Genomic DNA, 21,225 nt, shown 5'->3' with positions numbered 1-21,225 from the left:
CTGGGCCCTCGCACTACTAGGGAAAATCTTATAGGCAGACGCTTACTAGTAGCGTGCGTTTATACGCCTCACTACTGCTACTTACTAGTAGCGCGGGTTTATAAACCCCGCTACTACTAAGTTGATAGTAGTAACGCGGGTTTATAACCCTCGCTACTACTAAGTGATTTCCACCGTGCCCCTCGAGACCAGCTGTAGTAGTAGCGCGGGTTATAAACCCACACTACTACTAAGTTGATAGTAGTAGCGCGGGTTATATACCCCACGCTACTACAAAGTGATCTCCTTGCCGCTGCCACCTCCGCCTCTCACTCCTCTTCCGCCTTTGTCTCCGTGTTTCTCCTCCACTCTTCACGATTATCCCAACCAACCCACTCCTTCTCCACTCTGACCGACTCCCATCTGCGGGAAGCGGAAAGAGGGCCGTCTTCGAAGATGGCGGAAGCGACTCTTGGGTCGCGTCGTCTCCAATCTTCCACTCTGACCGACTCCAGACTGATCTCTGCTGGAGCCTGCATGACACCGTCGCCGATGGGGTTCGCCACCCAGCTGCTCCCCCTCCTCCTCCTGCTCCTGGTCGCCGGCGCGGCGGGCACATACCAGATCTTCACCACCTCAGGTAATCATCAATCGTGCGAGGGCCTCATCCCGATCTCAGCCCCTCACGGCCACCCTTGGAATCGGAACCCCCCTCTTCTTTTCCGCATCTCCCTTGCGCACTTCCTGGCTGGATCCAGCTCCCCGCAGTACAAAACTGAGTACTCCACTGTGTCGCCATGTTCACCCGATGTGATGCAAAATTGTAACTCGTTGCTATCTCTAGCTCGTGTTAGTTTGTTGGTTACTGAAATTAGATGGAAGACTGCACTGAATTGTTGGTGATTTTCAGGTGTGTCTTTCGGGAAGAACTCATGTGAGCCGAGGTACCGCATGCAGTTCCACCCCATCGATTCGCCCTACCACCCGGTGAGTAGTTAACTCCTGATGAGCCCTCATTCCATTCTCCAGCTGCAGGAATACATGTGTATTTTTTTAGTTCAGAATTGCCGGGTTCAGCAAAGAAGAATTTAATCCACCATAAGATAGTACTACCAAGAAATAATAACCAGCCCATGACATGTTAAATGTATGTAACTAGCTAAGATCTCAAAAGAGTGGGGAAGAGCAAGAGGAACTATCTATTCTTTATTTCTCAAACAGGGGAATATGCTACTGTAGAAGTGATGCTAATTCACCATGTTTCTGTCATGTGTGTCCAAATGCCATTGTCATTAGAAATCCTGAATCTCAGTCTTTCTCTTACCTGAAGTCCTTGCTGCAGAGGTTGTTGTTTGACAAACCTACTTCCTCTAACTAATTGTAACTCCTAACGAAAGATACTTGATGTTCTTTGATACGTCTTCGTCGTATCTATAATTTTTTATTGTTCTATGCCAATATTATTCAACTTTCATATACTTTTGGCAACTTTTATACTATTTTTGGGACTAAGATATTGATCCAGTGCCCAGTGCTAGTTCCTGTTTGTTGCATGTTTTATGTTTCGCAGAAAACCCATATCAAATGGAGTCCAAAAGGGATAAAAATGGATGGAGAATATTTTTGGAATATTTATGATTTTTGGGAAGAAGAATCAACGCGAGACGATGCTCGAGGGGGCCACGAGGCAGGGGGCGTGCCCAAGGGGGGTGGGCGCGCCCCTGACCCTCGTGGACACCCCGTAAGGTGGTTGCTGCTCTTCTTTCGCCGCAAGAAAGCTAATATCCGGTATCAAATCGTGTTGAAGGTTTCAATCCAATCAGAGTTACGGATCTCCGGGAATATAAGAAATGGTGAAAGGGCAGAATCTGGGAGCGCAGAAACAGAGAGAGACAGAGAGACAGATCCAATCTCGGAGGGGCTCTCGCCCGTCAAACGCCATGGAGACCATGGACCAGAGGGGAAACCCTTCTCGCATCTAGGGAGAAGGTCAAGAAAGAAGAAGAAGAAGAGGGGGGGGGGCTCTCTCCCCCTCTCTCCCGGTGGCGCCAGAACGCCGCCGGGGACATCATCATCACCGCGATCTACACCAACACCTCCGTCACCTTCCCCCATCTATATTTGAAGGTCCACTCTCCCACAACCCACTATACCCTCTACTTGAACATGGTGCTTTCTGCTTTATATTATTATCCAATGATGTGTTGCCATCCTATGATGTCTTAGTAGATTTTCGTTGTCCTATCGGTAATTGGTGAATAGCTATGATTGGTTTAATTTTCTTGTGGTTATGTTGATGTCCTTTGGTGCCCATCATATGAGCGCGCGCGTGGATCACACCATAGGGTTAGTTGTATGTTGATAGGACTATGTACTGGAGGGCAAGAGTGACAGAAGCTTCAACCTAGCATAGAAATTTTTGCATACGGGTTTGAAGGGGGACCAATATATCTTAATGCTATGGTTGGGTTTTACCTTAATGAATGTTAGTATTTGCGGATGCTTGCTAATAGTTCCAATCATAACTGCATAGAATTCCAAGTCAGGAATGGCATGCTAGCAGTGGCCTCTCCCACATAAAACTTGCTATCGGTCTAGTAAAGTAGCCAATTGCTTAGGGACAATTTCACAACTCCTACCACCACTTTTCCACACTCGCTATACTAACTTTGTTGCGTCTTTATCTAAACAGCCCCTAGTTTTTATTTATGTGCTCTTTATATTCTTGCAAACCTATCCAACAACACCTACAAAGTCCTTCTAGTTTAATACTTGTTTTAGGTAAAGCGAACGTTAAGCGTGCGTAGAGTTGTATCGGTGGTCGATAGAACTTGAGGGAATATTTGTTCTACCTTTAGCTCCTCGTTGGGTTCGACACTCTTACTTATCGAAAGAGGCTACGATTGATCCCCTATACTTGTGGGTTATCATTCTTCTGCAGGAGAATGGCCAGGAGTCTGAACCACTGACTGACCACGAGGGGAGACAGTACACCTGCTACCTACCAGTAGAAGAAACCAAGACCATGAGTCAATTGTCCCAAGGAATGCAACCAATTTTATTATAGAAAGCGAACGGAAAGTTAAGCCAAAGGAACCAGATGAACTGCTGGAGGTTCTCAAAGACCAGTGCTTTTACAGGGTGAGCATACAACTCTTTCTTTGTGCATGATGAGCATCTAGAGTATATGTTTGGTCTTGTACATGTGTGCCAGGCTAATCGAATGCCTGAAAAATGATCTGATTGTTACTATTGTTGTTGACACAACATGAAGGTTGGTGGTCTTATGAATTCTTCTATTATGGGAAAATCCAACAGGTTCATGTAGAGAATGAGAAGGTAAGCCGTTTTCTTTGCGAGGGTCACAGTAAATAGATTGTGCTTATTGTCGGTGTCAAAACCGGCGGATCTCGGGTAGGGGGTCCCGATCTATGCGTCTAAGGCCAATGGTAACAGGAGGCAAGGGACACGATGTTTACCCAGGTTCGGGCCCTCTCGATGGAGGTAAAACCCTACTTCCTGCTTGATTGATATTGATGATATGGGTGTTACAAGAGTTGATCTACCATGAGATCGTAGAGGCTAAACCCTAGAAGCTAGCCTATGATGATTATGAATGTTGTGATCGTCCTCATACGGACCAAACTCTCCGGTTTATATAGACACCGGAGAGGGCTAGGGTTTACATGGAGTCGGTTACAAGGAAGGAAATATAATATCCGAATCGCCAAGCTTGCCTTCCATGCCAAGGAGAGTCCCATCCGGACACGGGACAAAGTCTTGAGTCTTGTATCTTCATAGTCCAACAGTCCGGCCAAAGTATATAGTCCGACTGTCCGGATACCCCCTAATCTAGGACTCCCTCAGTAGCCCCTGAACCAGGCTTCAATGACGATGAGTCCGGCACGCAGTTTGTCTTCGGCATTGAAAGGCAGGTTCCATCTCCGAATATTCCAAAATAATTATCAAACACTTAGACCGTGTCCGGATCTACAAGATGATCTTCGCATACCACCGTAGAGAGAATAATATTTCTCTAATGTAATCTGCTGACAACTTTAGACAACGTGACACGACACTACGGTCAGTTTATTATTCGAACCGTTTTCCCACAACCAGCCACAACCCATATTGCGAGGCGGTTTCCTTGGCACGTCTTGTCAAAGCAGAGAAAATGTCCCCTTATCACGGGATTGCCATTAATACGGGTATGGGTAACCCAACCGCGCCATCTATCGTGGCGCTTGGGAAATAAGCGACCCTCAACAGGCAAGTAAGGAGGCGCACCGCTTTCGTCACCTATATAAAGGGATAAGGGCACCCCATTTTACCCATGCCTTCTCCCTCTTTCGCTAATCCATTCTTGCTTCCTCGAGCTCCAGCGCCTGGTCCACGCCTTCTCCACACAGCCAAACATGTCCGAAGCAGGAGGCAAGTTGGTGGCCTCCATCGTGAAGGAGGAGCATATTGCGAAGCTTCGGGTGGCCAGATACTTGGCCGCAGACATCGCGCACCGGCTACCGGACGCAGGGCCGATAATTCCAACTCCGGAGCCCGAAGAGGGTCGTGTTTCTTGCCCACTTCGTCCGTGGACTGGGATTTCCACTTCATCCCTTCGACCGCGGGCTCATGTTCTACTACGGGCTAGATTTCCATGATCTAGCCCCAAATTTCGTCCTCAACATCTCAGCATTTATCGTCGTGTGCGAGGACTTCCTTTGCATCAAGCCTCACTTCGGCTTGTGGCTATGAACCTTCTACGTGAAGCCGAAGATCGTGAGCGGCCAGCAAGCGGAGTGCGGAGGCGCCATGGTGGGCAAGATGCCTAACGTCACCTGGCTTGACGGCTCCTTCGCGGAGACCGTGAAAGGGTGGCAATCGGGGTGGTTCTACATCACTGAGCCGCGCGGCGCCAACTGGGCGGCGGCCCCCGAATTCCGATCCGGAATTCCCATGCGGCTCACCTCCTGGGAGAAGAAGGGCCTGACCTAGGGGGAGCCTGCGGAGCTGACCGGGCTTCAAAATTGTATCAAAAGTATGATTGACAAGAACATCAAGCTTGTCAACGTAGTCCAGGTCATGCTCGTCCTCCGAATTCTTCCATGCCAAAGACGGGCTTTTAATCTGTGGGAGTTCGTCCCGGCCGAACACCGGAAACTCCAAGAGCTCTACGGCATGACGCTTAAGGACACATGGAAGGTGCTGCTTAAGGGTACCGAAACACCTCCTTCCACGTCCAAGGACCGCGGACTCCATGCCGAGTGGTCCCCCCGTCCGGTGAGTTTTCTAACCATCACCAGGGGTAGCTTTCCCAACATACTCATGGGAAGATGCTAAGTTATTGTGTGTACTTAATCAGGAGTACGTGAAGATAGCGAAGCAGATCGACTGTCCGGCTCCGCTGCCAGAAGGTCCGGCAACCGCTCTCCTGACGGAGATGCTAGTCCTGGAGCCATACAAGGCGCCAGAAAAGAAGGCCGAGAACAAGGCCCCAGGGACCAGGAAGGGTCTCCGGCGCAAGGCTGTACAGGACGCCTTGTCCGAAGACGACGAGGCACATTCCTTCCATGAAGGGGAGGAGGAGAAGGAGAAAGAGAGGGATGCCCCATCCGGGGAGGCCGAAGGGTCTAAGAGGGCGGCCCAGGGGACTAGGAAGGGTCCCCAGCGCAAGGCCGTCATAGGCTCGTCATCCGAGGACGATGAGGCAGATTCTTCCCGCGGAGGCGGGGAGGATCACGAAGAAATGCCACCTCCACGCACTGGGGAGGAGAAGAAAAGGAAGGCCGCCTCGGACGGGGAGGCTAGGACTCCCAAGAAGGGAAAGGCGTCCCTTCCGGATTACTCCACTACGGCCGCCTACAGCGAGGAGTGGCTGCCTAGGGGGAAGACCCCAGTAAGATCGTAAGTATCCGTACCGCCGTTCTATTTTAGTGTGACTTTGCTTTATAGTATGTTATAACGCCGACCATGCATATGCAGTCCGGCCAGGGCCCATCCTGAGGTATCTTCTTCGGATGGGTCTTTGAGCGATTCGGCGATGAATTCGCTCCCAACGGCCACTTCCCCTCGGCCTGCGGATGACACGGAGGTGTTGTCCCAAAGGCTCCCTGAGCCAGGGGAGGCGATTCCGGAGATGCTTCAAGGCGAAACCCCGGATGCCGGGCTCACGGGGCGCAAGATCCCCGCAGACCGTGCCGACAAGAGCCGCGGCAAGTCAGGCTCCCAGCCGGACACAGTACCGGAGCCTCCAAAGGCTCCGGATTCAGGCAGGAAGCCCCTCGCTAAGGAGGGCGGGCCGTCCGTGCCGATGACTTCTGCTACGCCAAAGGCGTCGGATAGTCTGCTAGAAGCGCTTCGCGACACTTACATGGACGAAGAGCACCGCACTCTTATGAGTGCGGTGATTCAGAAGGTTCTGTCCGCCAAGAGCGGATTAACCGAAGCCTGCACCAGCCTCCTAACAGGCTTTGAGGTAAGTAAAAAGTGTGTGAAGTTATCACCCGATAGGTAGTAGCCCCTGATACTCTGTTTGGTGTTCGGAACGAAAATCCAAACAGAGGGTCAATTATAATCCGCAGGAGTTTAACAGTAGGTGTTCATGTGAATAAACAGGCGGTGCTGGATGCCGCTGCTTCCCGCACAACGGAAGTCTCCGGACTCAAGAGGGACTTGGAGCAGGCCCAGGGGGAGCTCGGCCTTATGAAGAGGCAGCTCGAAGAAAACAAAGGTGAGTAATACCCCATTCACATATCACAAAGGAGAGAAAAAAAATTGGTGACCCTAAGAAAGTGTTATGATTTGGTAATAGGGGCCACGACCGAAGTGGCGTCCCTGAAGAAGGCGCTATACGAGGCCGAAGACAAGGCGGCCATGGAGCGTATTGAGCGTGAAAAGTAGTCTGCTAGGGTGAGCGAGGTACAGCAAGAGCTCCAGGAGCTCAGCAAGAAGTTCGAGTCCTTGGAGCGTGACTATAAGACGAAGGAGTCTGAGCTTGCGAAGGCCCTTGTGAGCATGAAAGACGCCAAGACCGAAGCCGAAAAGGCCCAGCAGGAAATCCAGGCGGCCAAGAAGATAGCGGCGGGTAAGACATTCTTAATGCAAATCAAGCATGTGGAGGAGGCATTTCTTTTACTTACCCAATGCGGAGCTCTCCAGGGGCTTTCCCAGATCTGCCATGCAGTGTATCTGATGCTGCGGAGTTCTACCGCGCCAAGGAGGGGAGCTCCATGGAGAAGTTGTTCTGGTCCCAATATGCTGGAGCCGAACAGTCGATGCCTCTGAGTGACCAATTGAAGCAGTTGGTTGAACTCCACAGGGCGGCTGAAGTGGCTATGAAAGATTTCATAGTCCGGCTGTGGCCTGGTGAGCCCTTGCCCGCCAGCTACTTCGGCCTGATAAAGCGGATGGTGAATGCCCGTCCGCGGCTGGAAGTAATCAAGCGGTCCATTTGCATTGAGGGTGCTCGGCGAGCCTTTGCTCGCGCGAAGGTTCATTGGGGCAAGCTGGACACGGAGAAGCTGGTGAAGGATGGACCGCCTGAGGGCAAGGCACATCGGTATCCGGAAAAATATTATGATGGCGTTATGGAAGGCGCTCGTCTCGTGGCTGATGAATGTACCAAGGATGCAATTTTAGAGTGAATTCACTTCTGTCATGTTTGTAATATAAAGACGAAGTTACTTGCGCTATGTAGCACTTTTTGATTTAAAATATTACCTTCTGTGTGGCTGTTTATAAAATTATGAAACTAGGCCAGTCGTCGGCTTCCTCCCCCACGTAACTAGTACTGGGGTGTTCGTGGAAAACCCAGACACTCTTTATCCAAATATTTGGTCCCTAAAGGAGGTGTCTGGCGCAGCGAACAAGGCAATCAGACTATGTGGCTTTATAACTTTCACGTAGCCATAGAAGTCTACAATTTTAAATTTCGGCGAAGCCCCTAGAATTCGGAAGGGCGAGTTGGGGCGCTATATATGCCTAAATCAGACGAGGCCGGTTCCTCGCCTAAAGTGGAAAAAATCATTAAGGATTTTAAGACCTCTCGAACAGCGACCAGCTCTCGCCACATCATGCCGGTCAGTTCTCGGCTTTCTCTACTGAGGTTCTCGTCCGGAAGAACCGGGACATAATCACAGTAGTTCTCACTGCGCTACCTTAGCCAATATAACAGAACGTAAGGTACCAAAACAAGGGAGCCGGGCTAACCCAACTATTGACCCAAGACATGATTCGGAGCTGATGCATATAGTGCTATAAGTTCGGGGTGCCGCACTGTTGAAAGTGTTTGGACTTGTCTAGCCATATTATGGGGCGCCATAAGAAGCCCCTGGCAATCTGAACGTACCAAAGTGTACGGATGCAATAGTAAATAAACATTTACAGAAAAAAATGTGCAAATAGGAATAGTAAGCTGACACTGTATATAATCTCACATTGATGTATAATGCATCTAAGCATATGTTTACAACGAATGCATGAAGCAGAGATAAATAGGACTATTTGACATGTCCTATCCAAGGGCAGGCCGCATATAGGTATATAAAACAGGTATTAACGATCGTGAATGGATTCCACCTCGGTATTCCCTTTCTGTGTGACGCCTTTTGCCTCCTTGGATTTCTCTCCTGTGAAAGTCCGATAATCCGGCTCTCCTGGAGAGGCTGCCCGAAAGCGGGTTCCTGAAAGATAAAGGGGGTTATTAAAGTATGTTGCGGCTGACCCGTACTGTTGACTATGCTACTATTGCGCCTCCGCCTATGCCCATGGTATTTTGAGTGCGTAATTGTGTACGCGCGGCATGAATGTTGCCTTAATGGGACTGGAGCGGAGGCGGACTGCTAGTCGCACTCTTGGCGTGCCTGGCGATCCTGTTGCGGGGTACTTCGGACTCGCTTGACGGTGTTCGGAGTTGTTGTCGCCGGCTTGGTGGTCAGCCGGGGGAAGCTACTTTCTACTTCTGCCGCGAGGGCTGCAGTATGTTCTTCTATACAGAGAGAGCGATCCATGTTTCCGTTGACTGTTATGACCCCGCGAGGTCCTGGCATCTTGAGCTTAAGGTATGCATAGTGTGGCACTGCACTGAATCGAGTGAATGCGGCTCATCCGAGCAGTGCATGATAACCACTGCGGAAAGGGATGATGTCGAAGATTAACTCCTTGCTTCGGAAGTTATCCGGAGATCCAAAGACCACCTCCAGTGTTATGGAGCTCGTGCAGCGGGCCTCTACTCCTGGAATTACACCTTTAAAGGTAGTTTTGGTGGGCTTGATCCTTGAAGGGTTGATGCCCATTTTGCACACTGTGTCCTGATAAAGCAAGTTCAGGCTGCTGCCTCCGTCCATAAGGACTCGTGTGAGGTGAAATCCGTCAATGATTGGGTCTAGAACCAATGCGGCCGACCCGCCGTGACGGATGCTGGTAGGGTGATCCCTACGATCAAAGGTAATCGGATAGGCTGACCATGGGTTGAATTTTGGGGCGACTGGCTCCATCGCATAGACGTCCCGTAGTGCTCGCTTCCGTTCCCTTTTGGGGATGTGGGTAGCGTAGATCATGTTGACCATTTTCACCTGGGGGGGGGATTTCTTCTGCCCCCCGTGTTCGGACGCCCGGGCTCATCGTCATCGTCGCTGTGCAGCCCCTTGTCCTTGTGATCGGCATTTATCTTGTTGGCCTCTTGAAAACCCAGAAGTCTCTATTAGTGTGATTTGCTGGCTTATCCGGGGTGCCGTGAATTTGGCATGAGCGGTCAAGTATGCGGTCCAGACTGGACGGTCCCTGATTACTTCTTTTGAACGGCTTTTTCCGCCGACCGGATTTTGAGCCACTGAATCCAGCATTGACCGCCGTGTTTTCAGTGTGATCGCCATTGTTCCGATGCTTATGTCTATTACGCCGTGGCTTGCCATTATTGTCGCGGACGTCCGAAGTGCCTGAGTTTATTGGCGTGGTGCTGCTGCGAGCCAACCAGCTATCCTCGCTTGCGCAAAAGCGTGTCATGAGTGTCGTGAGGGCTGCCATGGATTTTGGTTTTTCCTGGCCGAGGTGCCGGGCAAGCCACTCGTCGCGGATATTATGCTTAAAGGCTGCCAGGGCTTCGGCATCCGGACAGTTGACGATTTGGTTCTTTTTAGTTAGGAACCGAGTCCAGAATTTTCTGGCTGACTCTCCGGGCTGTTGTGTAATGTGGCTCAAGTCATCAGCATCCGACGGTCGAACGTATTTGCCCTGAAAGTTGTCGAGGAAAGCATCCTCCAGGTTTTCCCAACTACCAATGGAATTTACCGGCAAGCTATTTAGCCAGTGCCTGGCTGGTCCTTTGAGCTTAAGGGGGAGATACTTGATGGCGTGTAGATCGTCTCCGTGGGCCATGTGAATGTGGAGAACGAAATCTTCGATCCATACTGCGGGGTCTATTGTGCCATCGTATGATTCAATGTTCACGGGTTTAAACCCTTCTGGGAATTCATGATACATTACTTCATCAGTGAAGCAGAGGGGGTGTGCGGCGCCTCTGTGCCGGGCTATGTCGCGACGCAGTCCGACTAAGTCTGGTCGTTTGTGTTCGGCTCGGCCGGATTTACTGTTAGTGTATCCGATATGACGGTCATCATCATGTGCTGTGGCGCGCCCCCGTGATCCGTAGATTGATCTTGGTTGTCCTGCGTTGTTTTCCAATCTGTCTCGCATGTCCTGCGTATTTCCCCGGGCCGTAGTAAACTGGCGTGGGGGTGCGGGCTGATATTCTGGCTCATATGTCGTTTTATCCCGGCCACGAGGTGGCCGGTCAGCCATGTGGCGCTCGAGTCCATATTCCTCAACTGCCTGGACTTCTGTCCATCTGTCTGTGAGTAGGTCTTGATCAGCTTGGAGCTGGTGCTGTTTCTTCTTAAGGCTCCTCGCAGTGGCCATAAGCCGGGGTTTGAAGCGCTCCTGCTCCACGGGGTCCTCAGGCACGCCGAACTCGTCGCCGCCGAGGCTAATCTCGTCTTCAGAAGGGGGCATGTAGTTTTCCTCCTCCGGATACCCGTCCGTCGCCTGTTCGTCTGGGCTGACCTGCCCGTCGTCCTGCTCGGCCTGCTCGAAGGCAGGATGATCGGGGTTGTATTCATCTTCTACACCGTCCGGATTGTTTTCGTCTCCAGTGCCGGTGTTGCTGTGGCGGGGTTGGAGCGGCGCTGGCGACGCCCATGCTTTGCTTTCTTCTTTGAGGGGTTATCCTCCATTGCCTCATCGCCATTGGTTTCTTTCGGAGTGTCCACCATATATATGTCATAGGAAGAGGTGGCTATCCACCGCCCCGTGGGTGGTGGTTCCTGTTCTTCTCCTACATCATCGTCCAAACCGTCGATGTCTTCAGAATCGAAGTCAAGCACGTCGGTCAAATCATCGATCGTGGCTGTGAAGTGGGTGGTGGATGGGCAACGAATTCCGTCGTCGCCGGCTTCCCTCTCGAGCTGGGCATAGTTCGGCCAAGAGTCTCCTGACAATGAGAGACACTTTAACGAGTATAGCACATCGCCAAAGGGTGAGTGCTGGAAGATATCCGCAGCCGTGAACTCCATTACCGGAGCCCAGCCAGGTTCGGCGGGCTCGGAGGCACGCGGACTAGAACCTGCAGTGGGATACGAGTCCGGGGGTCCGGTGTCATAGGCTTCCTTGGGGGTGAAGTCCGTGTTCGGCTCTACCGCCGTTGGGTGTGCGGCCTCCAGAGCAGGGTCCATCCACCCGTCCCCGGGAGGCGCAATCTGCCCTGGATTTAGGTCTGGGACTCCTACAGGGGTGATATCCCGAGCACTGTCCGACAGCCGGTCTAAGCCATGCACATTGTGACTGTACAGCGCTCCTGGCGTAGGCCCTAATCCGTTGAAGATCAAGTCTCCGCGGATATCGGTCGTGTAGTTTAGGTTTCTGAACCTGACCTGATGGCCAGGGGCGTAGCTGTCGATCTGCTCCAGATGGCCAAGCAAATTGGCCCGCAGTGCAAAGCCGCCGAACATGAAGATCTGTCTGAGGGAGAAAGTCTCACCCTGGACCGCGTTGTTGATGATTGAAGGAGCCATCGAGCCTTGCAGCGATGACACAGAGGAACTCTCAATGAAAGCACCATTGTCGGTGTCAAAACCGGCGGATCTCGGGTAGGGGGTCCCGATCTGTGCGTCTAAGGCCAATGGTAACAGGAGGCAAGGGACACAATGTTTACCCAGGTTTGGGCCCTCTCGATGGAGGTAAAACCGTACTTCCTACTTGATTGATATTGATGATATGGATGTTACAAGAGTTGATCTACCACGAGATCGTAGAAGCTAAACCCTAGAAGTTAGCCTATGATGATTATGAATGTTATGATCATCCTCATACGGACCGAACTCTTCGATTTATATAGACACCAAAGAGGGCTAGGGTTTACATGGAGTCGGTTACAAGGAAGGAAATATAATATCCGAATTGCCAAGCTTGCCTTCCACGCCAAGGACAGTCCCATCCGGACACGGGACGAAGTCTTGAGTCTTGTATCTTCATAGTCCAATAGTCCGGCCAAAGTATATAGTCCACCTGTCCGGATACCCCCTAATCCAGGACTCCCTCACTTATGTTGATCTTTCTACCCTCCACAAAAACTAATTCTGAATTGTTTCGGTACACATATTGCTAGCTTTAAGAGGAGAGACCAGAACTGAACTAATTTACATTGTGAAAGAAGCGAACAATTTTTTTGCTCAAATAGTGTAATACAACTCCAATTACATATCTTCATGCTTTCCCAGTGTCATGTATGCACTTCGTAGTTGGTACATCTTTACTGTGGCTTCAGTTACATATCTGCATGCTTTGCACGCCATAGTTGCTAGCACTTTTGAGTTGCCTTATTGAGTGTATATCTTTTGTTGAAGGTTACCCAAGAGTATGTTCTAGGTCAATATGACCCAGATGCAACTGATGCTTACCATGACAATCAAACCTCCAACTCTGCTAATGAGGATCACGTGAAAGATACTTCTAAGATGTATGATTCTAATTTTGGAAAGAAGGATACAAACAATAAATTACATCTGGAAGCAGAACTCTGGTTGTGGTACTGACATGTCTTGATATTTCTTGGAAGATTAACATATTCAAGTCAAGATGGTTAGGTTTTGGAAAAAGTTGACGGTCGGCCAAGTTCCAGAGTGGAGAGGGTATGATTCACGTTTTTTTCACCTTGTACTGACCTGTATCATTGAGTTCTCCAAATATTCTGTCAACTGCTTCTGATGAAACTTATCTCGATTTCTTACCATGTTTACTGAACAAGAAGATAAAGAAACATTTCAATAATTGAACATTGCAATTGAGTGCCCATCTAATTGGTGTAAAAAAATTGAACACTTGGCCTTGGCTACCAATTTTTTAACGTTGCATTGGTGATTCAATGTTTACAGTTACTATATAAACTACAAGCTGATGAAGAAGAAAGTAAAACAATATGGGCAGCAGCTCCAATAGGGAGAGAAAGACCGTCGCCATGTTCTCAAGGATTTCTCAAATATGCTTGATGATCAGTTAATGCTAAGAGATGGATCTCTGCCAATTCATTACTTCATTCTCCCTGATCTGAGTTTAACCTGCAGACTTTAGTTTTTGTATGGTGTGGACAGTGCAATGACAGGGGTTGCAGCCTTGTGGGGTCTAATACATGTTTCTTACTGCAGCTTTAAGCATCATTGTCATCTAACTCTTTCTAGTTAATTTTTGTTATTTGGCTTTGAACCTATAAAAATGGGTGGTCTGTACACTTGTCATCTCCTACATGTGTTTCCTGAACATGTCTAAAGCTTTTATAAGAAATGCAGTTCTGAGCTCAGGCAATCGTAGGATGACTAGACACATACTACATATGATTTGAGATGTATATGTATGCTAATTGATGTTTCGAGGAGTGCTCATATACTTCCTCGACAACATGGGAAGCTTTCACATTTGGTCTAGTTGTCTCTATGGGTTAGCGACTTAGCATACATGTTGTAATCAACTTCCACATTTGCTTCTATGACAAGTAAGGTCTGTTTTCATTCATAGGTAGAAGATAGCAACAGAGTGGGAATGTTTGTGCAGAGATCTTACCTCGAGGATATCATAGATGCGCACAATATGACACTAAATTGGCCAAAAATAGGGAGCTACAAGATGAACTTTTAAAGGTTGGTTCCATATTCTGTATATGCCTTGTACAATCTTATATTCTCCCATGATTGAAGTCTGCAATGCTTATGGGACAATCTCTGTTTGTAGGTTAAGACCTCACTGTCTGCTTCAACGAAGAGATTTGAAGAGTTGCAAAAGTTAATTTTGGGGCAAATTTCCATTGCCGCAAGATAATGAGATATTGAAGCGGCAGACTGAATCCATGACACCGGAGTGCAATTGCGGTAGATTATCTCTATTTTTCCTTTTCATTTTACTTATTATTTGAGTGAGAATAGGTAGAATGAGGAACTGTGTGATAGTAGATACAACAACTATGTTTGCAGTTGTTAATGCCATACATACTTGCATGTTCTTTGAAGTGGTCAATCGTGAGTACCAATGCATAATGATGGGGTTTTGGCTCATTTATTGGCTTTGGTGTCCAGTTAACCATGAAATAGGAGCCCATGTCAATTATGTATGCTCTTACTGGATGTGTTCTAATGCTGGTTTATTATAAATCTTGTATTTGTAATGATGTGTACTGGCTTGTTTTTTTTAATTCCTAATAAGTTAGTAGTAGCGTGGGGAGGAAACTGAGCGCTACTAGTATATAGGATAGTAGTAGCGTTGGTTGTTTACCCACGCTACTACTATTCCATTAGTAGTAGCGCGTGTACGTAATAGCAGTAGCGTGGGTGGCACACGCTACTACTAACAAAGTTAGTAGTAGCACGGGTTTAAGCCACGCTACTACTAACTATTAGTTGTAGCGCGATACTAGTAGCGCGGGTATCCGCGCTGCTAGTAGCCATTTTACCCACACTGCTAGTAGCCTTTTTCCTAGTAGTGTCGGTTAATAGGTTAGTCTCGAAAATAATGAAAAATAGCATATAAATGCCTATTAAACATCCAAAACAGATAATATAATAGCATGGAACAATAAAAAATTATAGATTCGTTAGAGACGTATCAAGCATCCCCAAGCTTAATTCATGGTTGTCCTCAAGTAGGTAAATGATAAAAACAGAATTTCTGATGTGGAATGCTACCTAGCATATTTACCAATGTAATTTCATTATTGTGGCATCAATGTTCAGATCCAAAAGATTCAAAACAAAAGTTTAATGTTGAAATGAAAATAATAATACTTCAATCATACTAACAAAGCAATCATGTCTTCTCAAAATAACATGGCCAAAGAAAGCTATCCGTACAAAATCATATAGTCTGGCTATGCTCTATCTTTATCATACAAATATTAAAATCATGCACAGCCCCGATGACAAACTAAGCAATTGTTTCATATTTTTAATGTTCTCAAACTTTTTCAATCTTCACGCAATACATGAGCGTGAGCCATGGAAATAGCACTGTGGGTGGAATAGAATATGGTGGTTGTGGAGAAGACAAAAAGGGAGAAGATAGTCTCACATCAACTAGGCGTATCAATGGGCTGTGGAGATGCCCATCAATAGATATCAATGTGAGTGACTAGGGATTTCCATGCAACGGATGCACTAGAGCTATAAGTGTATGAAATCTCAAAAAGAAACTAAGTGGGTGTGCATCCAACTCGCTTGCTCACGAAGACCTAGGGCATTTTGATGAAGCCCATCATTGGAATATACAGACCAAGTTCTATAATGAAAATTCCCACTAGTAAATGAAAGTGACAAAATAGGAGACTCTCTATCATGAAGATCATGGTGCTACTTTGCAGCACACATGTGGAAAAAAGCATAGTAACATTGCCCCTTCTCTCTTTTTCTCTCATTTTTTGTTTGGGCCTTCTCTCTTTTTATGGCCTTTTGTTCTTTTTTTTTAGTCTGGAGTCTCATCCCGACTTGTGAGGGAATCATAGTGTCCATCACCCTTTCCTCACATAAGACAGTGCTCTAATAATGAAGATCATCACACTTTTATTTACTTACAACTCAAGAATTACAAATCAATACTTAGAACAAAATATGACTCTATGTGAATGGCTCCGGCAGTGTACCAGGATGTGCAATGAATCAAGAGTGACATGTATGGAAGAATTATGAAAGGTGGCTTTGCCACAAATATGATGTCAACTACATGATCATGCAAAGCAATATGACAATGATGGAGCGTGTAATAATAAACAGAACAATGGAGAGTTGCATGGAAATATATCTCGGAATGTCTATGAAAATGCCATAATAGACAGGTATGGTGGCTGTTTTGAGGAAGGTATATGGTGGGTGTACGGTATCGGCGAAAATTGCGCGACAAAGAGAGGCTAGCAATGCTGGAAGGGTGAGAGTGCGTATAATCCATCGACTCAACATTAGTCATAAAGAACTCACATACTTATTGCAAAAATCTATTAGTTATCGAAACGAATACAATGCGCATGCTCCTAGGGCGATAGATCGGTAGGAAAAGACCATCACTTGTCCCTGACCGCCACTCATAAGGAAGACAATCAATAGATAAATCATCCTCCAACTTCATCACATAACAGTTCACCATACGTGCATGCTACGGGAATCACAAACTTTAACACAAGTATCTCTGAAATTCACAACTACTCTACTAGCATGACTCTAATACCACCATCTTCATATCTCAAAACAACCATAAAGAATCAAACTTTTCATAGTATTCAATGCACTTTATATGAAAGTTTTTATTATATCCATCTTAGATGCACATCATATTAGGACTAATTTTATAACCCAAGCAAATTATCATCCTGTTCTAAAAGACTCTCAAAATAATATAAGTGAAGCATGAGAGGTCAACAATTTCTATAAAATAAAGCCACCACCATGCTCTAAAAAGATATAAGTGAAGCACTAGAGCAATATTGCCTAGCTCAAAAGATATAAGTGAAGCACATAGAGTATTCTAATAAATCACGACTCATGTGTGTCTCTCCAAAAATGTGTATACAACAAGGATGATTGTGGTAAACTAAAAAGCAAAGACTCAAATCATACAAGACGCTCCAAGCAAAACACATATCATGTGGTGAATAAAAATATAGCCTCAAGTAAAGTTACCGATAGACAAAGACGAAAGAGGGGATGCCTTCCGGGCCATCCCCAAGATTAGGCTTTTGGTTGTCCTTGAATTTTGCCTTGGGCTGCCTTGGGCATTCCCAAGCTTAGGCTCTTTACACTCCTTATTCCATAGTCCATCAAATCCTTACCCGAAACGTGAAAACTTCACAACACAAAACTCGACAGAAAATCTCTCATGAGTTCCGTTAGTATAGCAAAATAAATCACCACTTTAAGTTACTATTGCAAACTCATTCTTTATTTATATTGGTGTAATATCTACTGTATTCCAACTTATCCATGGTTCATACCCCCCCCCCGATACTACTCATAGATTCATCAAAATAAGCAAACAACACGTGAAAAACAAAATCTGTCAAAAACAAAATCTGTAGTAATCTATAACTCTTGAATCCTTATGTAACTCTAAAAATCCTACCAAATTTGGGAAACCTGAGAAATTTTTGTACCAATACAGAGAAAAAAGAATCATATCAAAAGCACGTTTCTACGAATTTTCAAAACTAATTTACTAAGCGCAAAAGTATCTGACTTTCAGCAGGATCAACACAACTATCACTGTAAGCTATCCTAAAGGTTTAACTTGGCACAAACACTAACTAAAACATAAAACCACATCTAACCAGAGGCTAGATGAATTATTTATTACTAATGATAAAGCTAAAATATGTAGAGTTGATAATGATAGTGCAACTTATTTCTGGCACTGCCGTTTGGGCCATATTGGTGTAAAGCGCATGAACAAACTCCACACTGATGGACTTCTGGAATCACTTGATTATGAATCACTAGGTACTTGCGAACCATGCCTTATGGGCAAGATGACTAAAACGCCGTTCTCCGGAACAATGGAGAGAGCAACAGATTTATTGGAAATCATACACACTAATGTATGTGGTCCGATGAATATTGAGGCTCGCGGCGGGTATCGTTATTTTCTCACCTTCATAGATGATTTGAGCATATATGGGTATGTCTACTTAATGAAACATAAGTTTGAAACATTTGAAAAGTTCAAAGAATTTCAGAGTGAAGTGGAAAATCATCGTAAAAAGAAAATAAAGTTTCTACAATCTGATCGCGGAGGAGAATATTTGAGTTACGAGTTTGGTCTACATTTGAAACAATGCGGAATAGTTTCGCAACTCACGCCACCCGGAACACCACAACGTAATGGTGTGTCCGAACGTCGTAATCGTACTTTACTAGATATGTTGCGATCTATGATGTCTCTTACTAATTTACCTCTATCATTTTGGGGTTATGCTTTAGAGACAGCTGCATTCACGTTAAATAGGGCACCATCAAAATCCGTTGAGACGATGCCTTATGAATTATGGTTTGGAAAGAAATCAAAGTTGTCATTTCTTAAAGTTTGGGGCTGCGATGCTTATGTGAAAAAGCTTCAACCTGATAAGCTCTAACCCAAATCGAAGAAATGTGTCTTCATAGGATACCCAAAGGAAACTATTGGGTACACCTTCTATCACAGATCTGAAGACAAGACACTCATCGCTAAGAATGGATCCTTTCTAGAGAAGGAGTTTCTCTCGAAAGAAGTGAGTGGGAGGAAAGTAGAACTTGATGAGGTAACTGTACCTGCTCCCTTATTGGAAAGTAGTTCATCACAGAAACCGGTTCATGTGACGCCTACACCAATTATTGAGGAAGCTAATGATATTGATCATGAAACTTCAGATCAAGTTACTACAGAACCTCGTAGGTCAACCAGAGTAAGATCCGCACTAGAGTGGTACGGTAATCCTATTCTGGAGGTCATGTTACTTGACCATGGTGAACCTATGAACTATGAGGAAGCGATGATGAGCCCAGATTCCTCAAAATGGCTAGAGGCCATGAAATCTGAGATGGGTTCCATGTATGAGAACAAAGTGTGGACTTTGGTTGACTTGCCCGATGATCGGCAAGCCATCGAGAATAAATGGATCTTCAAGAAGAAGACTGACGCTGATGGTAATGTTACTGTCTACAAAGCTCGACTTGTTGAGAAAGGTTTTCGACAAGTTCAAGGGGTTGACTACGATGAGACTTTCTCACCTGTAGCGATGCTTAAGTCTATCTGAATCATGTTAGCAATTGCCGCATTTTATGATTATGAAATTTGGCAAATGGATGTCAAAACTACATTCCTGAATGGATTTCTGGAAGAAGAGTTGTATATGATGGAGCCAGAAGGTTTTGTCTAGCCGAAAGGTGCTAACAAAGTGTGCAAGCTCTAGCTATCCATTTATGGACTGGTGCAAGCCTCTTGGAGTTGGAATAAACTTTTTGATAGTGTGATCAAAACATATGGTTTCATATAGACTTTTGGAGAAGCCTGTATTTACAAGAAAGTGAGTGGGAGCTCTATAGCATTTCTAATATTATATGTGGACGACATATTGTTGATTGGAAATGATATGGAATTTCTGGATAACATAAAAGGATACTTGAATAAAAGTTTTTCAATGAAAGACCTAGGTGAAGCTGCTTATATATTGGGCATCAAGATCTATAGAGATAAATCAAGATGCTTAATTGGACTTTCACAAAGCACATACCTTGATAAAGTTTTGAACAAATTCAAAATGGATCAAGCAAAGAAAGGGTTCTTGCCTGTATTACAAGGTGTGAAGTTGTGTCAGACTAAATGCCCGACCACTGCAGAAGATAGAGAGAAAATGAAAGATGTTCCCTATGCTTCAGCCATAGGCTCTATCATGTATGCAATGCTGTGTACCAGACCTGATGTGTGCCTTGCTATTAGTTTAGCAGGGAGGTACCAAAGTAATCTAGGAGTGGATCACTGGACAACGGTCAAGAACATCCTGAAATACCTGAAAAGGACTAAGGATATGTTTCTCGTTTAAGGAGGTGACAAAGAGCTAGTTGTAAATGGTTACGTCGATGCAAGCTTTTACACTGATCCGGACGATTCTAAATCGCAAACCGGATACGTGTTTATATTGAACGGTGGAGCTCTCAGTTGGTGCAGTTCTAAACAAAGCGTCATTGTGGGATCTACGTGTGAAGCAGAGTACATTGCTGCTTCGGAAGTAGCAAATGAAGGAGTCTGGATGAAGGAGTTCATATCCGATCTAGGTGTCATACCTAGTGCATCAGGTCCAATGAAAATATTTTGTGACAATACTGGTGTAATTGCCTTGGCAAAGGAATCCAAATTTCACAAGAGAACCAAGCACATCAAGAGACACTTCAATTCCATCTGGGACCAAGTCCAGGTGGGAGACATAGAGATTTGCAAGATACATATGGATCTGAATGTTGCAGACCCGTTGACTAAGCCTCTTCCACGAGCAAAACATGATCAGCACCAAGACTCCATGGGTGTTAGAATCATTACTGTGTAATCTAGATTATTGACTCTAGTGCAAGTGGGAGACTGAAGGAAATATGCCCTAGAGGCAATAATAAATGTTATTATTTATTTCCTCATATCATGATAAATGTTTATTATTCATGCTAGAATTGTATTAACCGGAAACATAATACATGTGTGAATACATAGACAAACATAGTGTCACTAGTATGCCTCTACTTGACTAGCTCATTGATCAAAGATGGTTGAGTTTCCTAACCATAGATATGAGTTATCATTTGATCAATTGGATCACATCATTAGAAGAATGATGTGATTGACTTGACCCATTCCGTTAGCTTAGCACTTGATCGTTTAGTATGTTGCTATTGCTTTCTTCATGACTTATACATGTTCCTATGACTATGAGATTATGTAACTCCCGCTTACCAAAGGAACACTTTGTGTGCTACCAAACATCACAACATAACTGGGTGATTATAAAGGTGCTCTACAGGTGTCTCCGAAGGTATTTGTTGAATTGACGTATTTCGAGATTAGGATTTGTCACTCCGATTGTCGGAGAGGTATCTCTGGGCCCTCTCGGTAATGCACATCACTATAAGCCTTGCAAGCAATGTGACTAATGAGTTAGTTGCGGGATGATGCATTACATAACGATTAAAGAGACTTGCCGGTAACGAGATT

The 21,225-nt window shown here is 45.8% G+C and overlaps 1 pseudogene; it reads left to right on the top strand.

Moving 5' to 3' along the window:
• Positions 1 to 531: 531 nt before the first annotated feature.
• Positions 532 to 13,464, top strand: LOC119350696 (annotated as a pseudogene).
• Positions 13,465 to 21,225: the final 7,761 nt, after the last annotated feature.

This window comes from Triticum dicoccoides, chromosome 1B (genome assembly GCF_002162155.2).
Source record: "Triticum dicoccoides isolate Atlit2015 ecotype Zavitan chromosome 1B, WEW_v2.0, whole genome shotgun sequence".
Lineage (NCBI taxonomy): Eukaryota > Viridiplantae > Streptophyta > Magnoliopsida > Poales > Poaceae > Triticum > Triticum dicoccoides.
The sequence above is the reverse complement of the archived record's forward strand: the minus strand, read 5'-3'. Positions and strand labels throughout refer to the sequence as shown.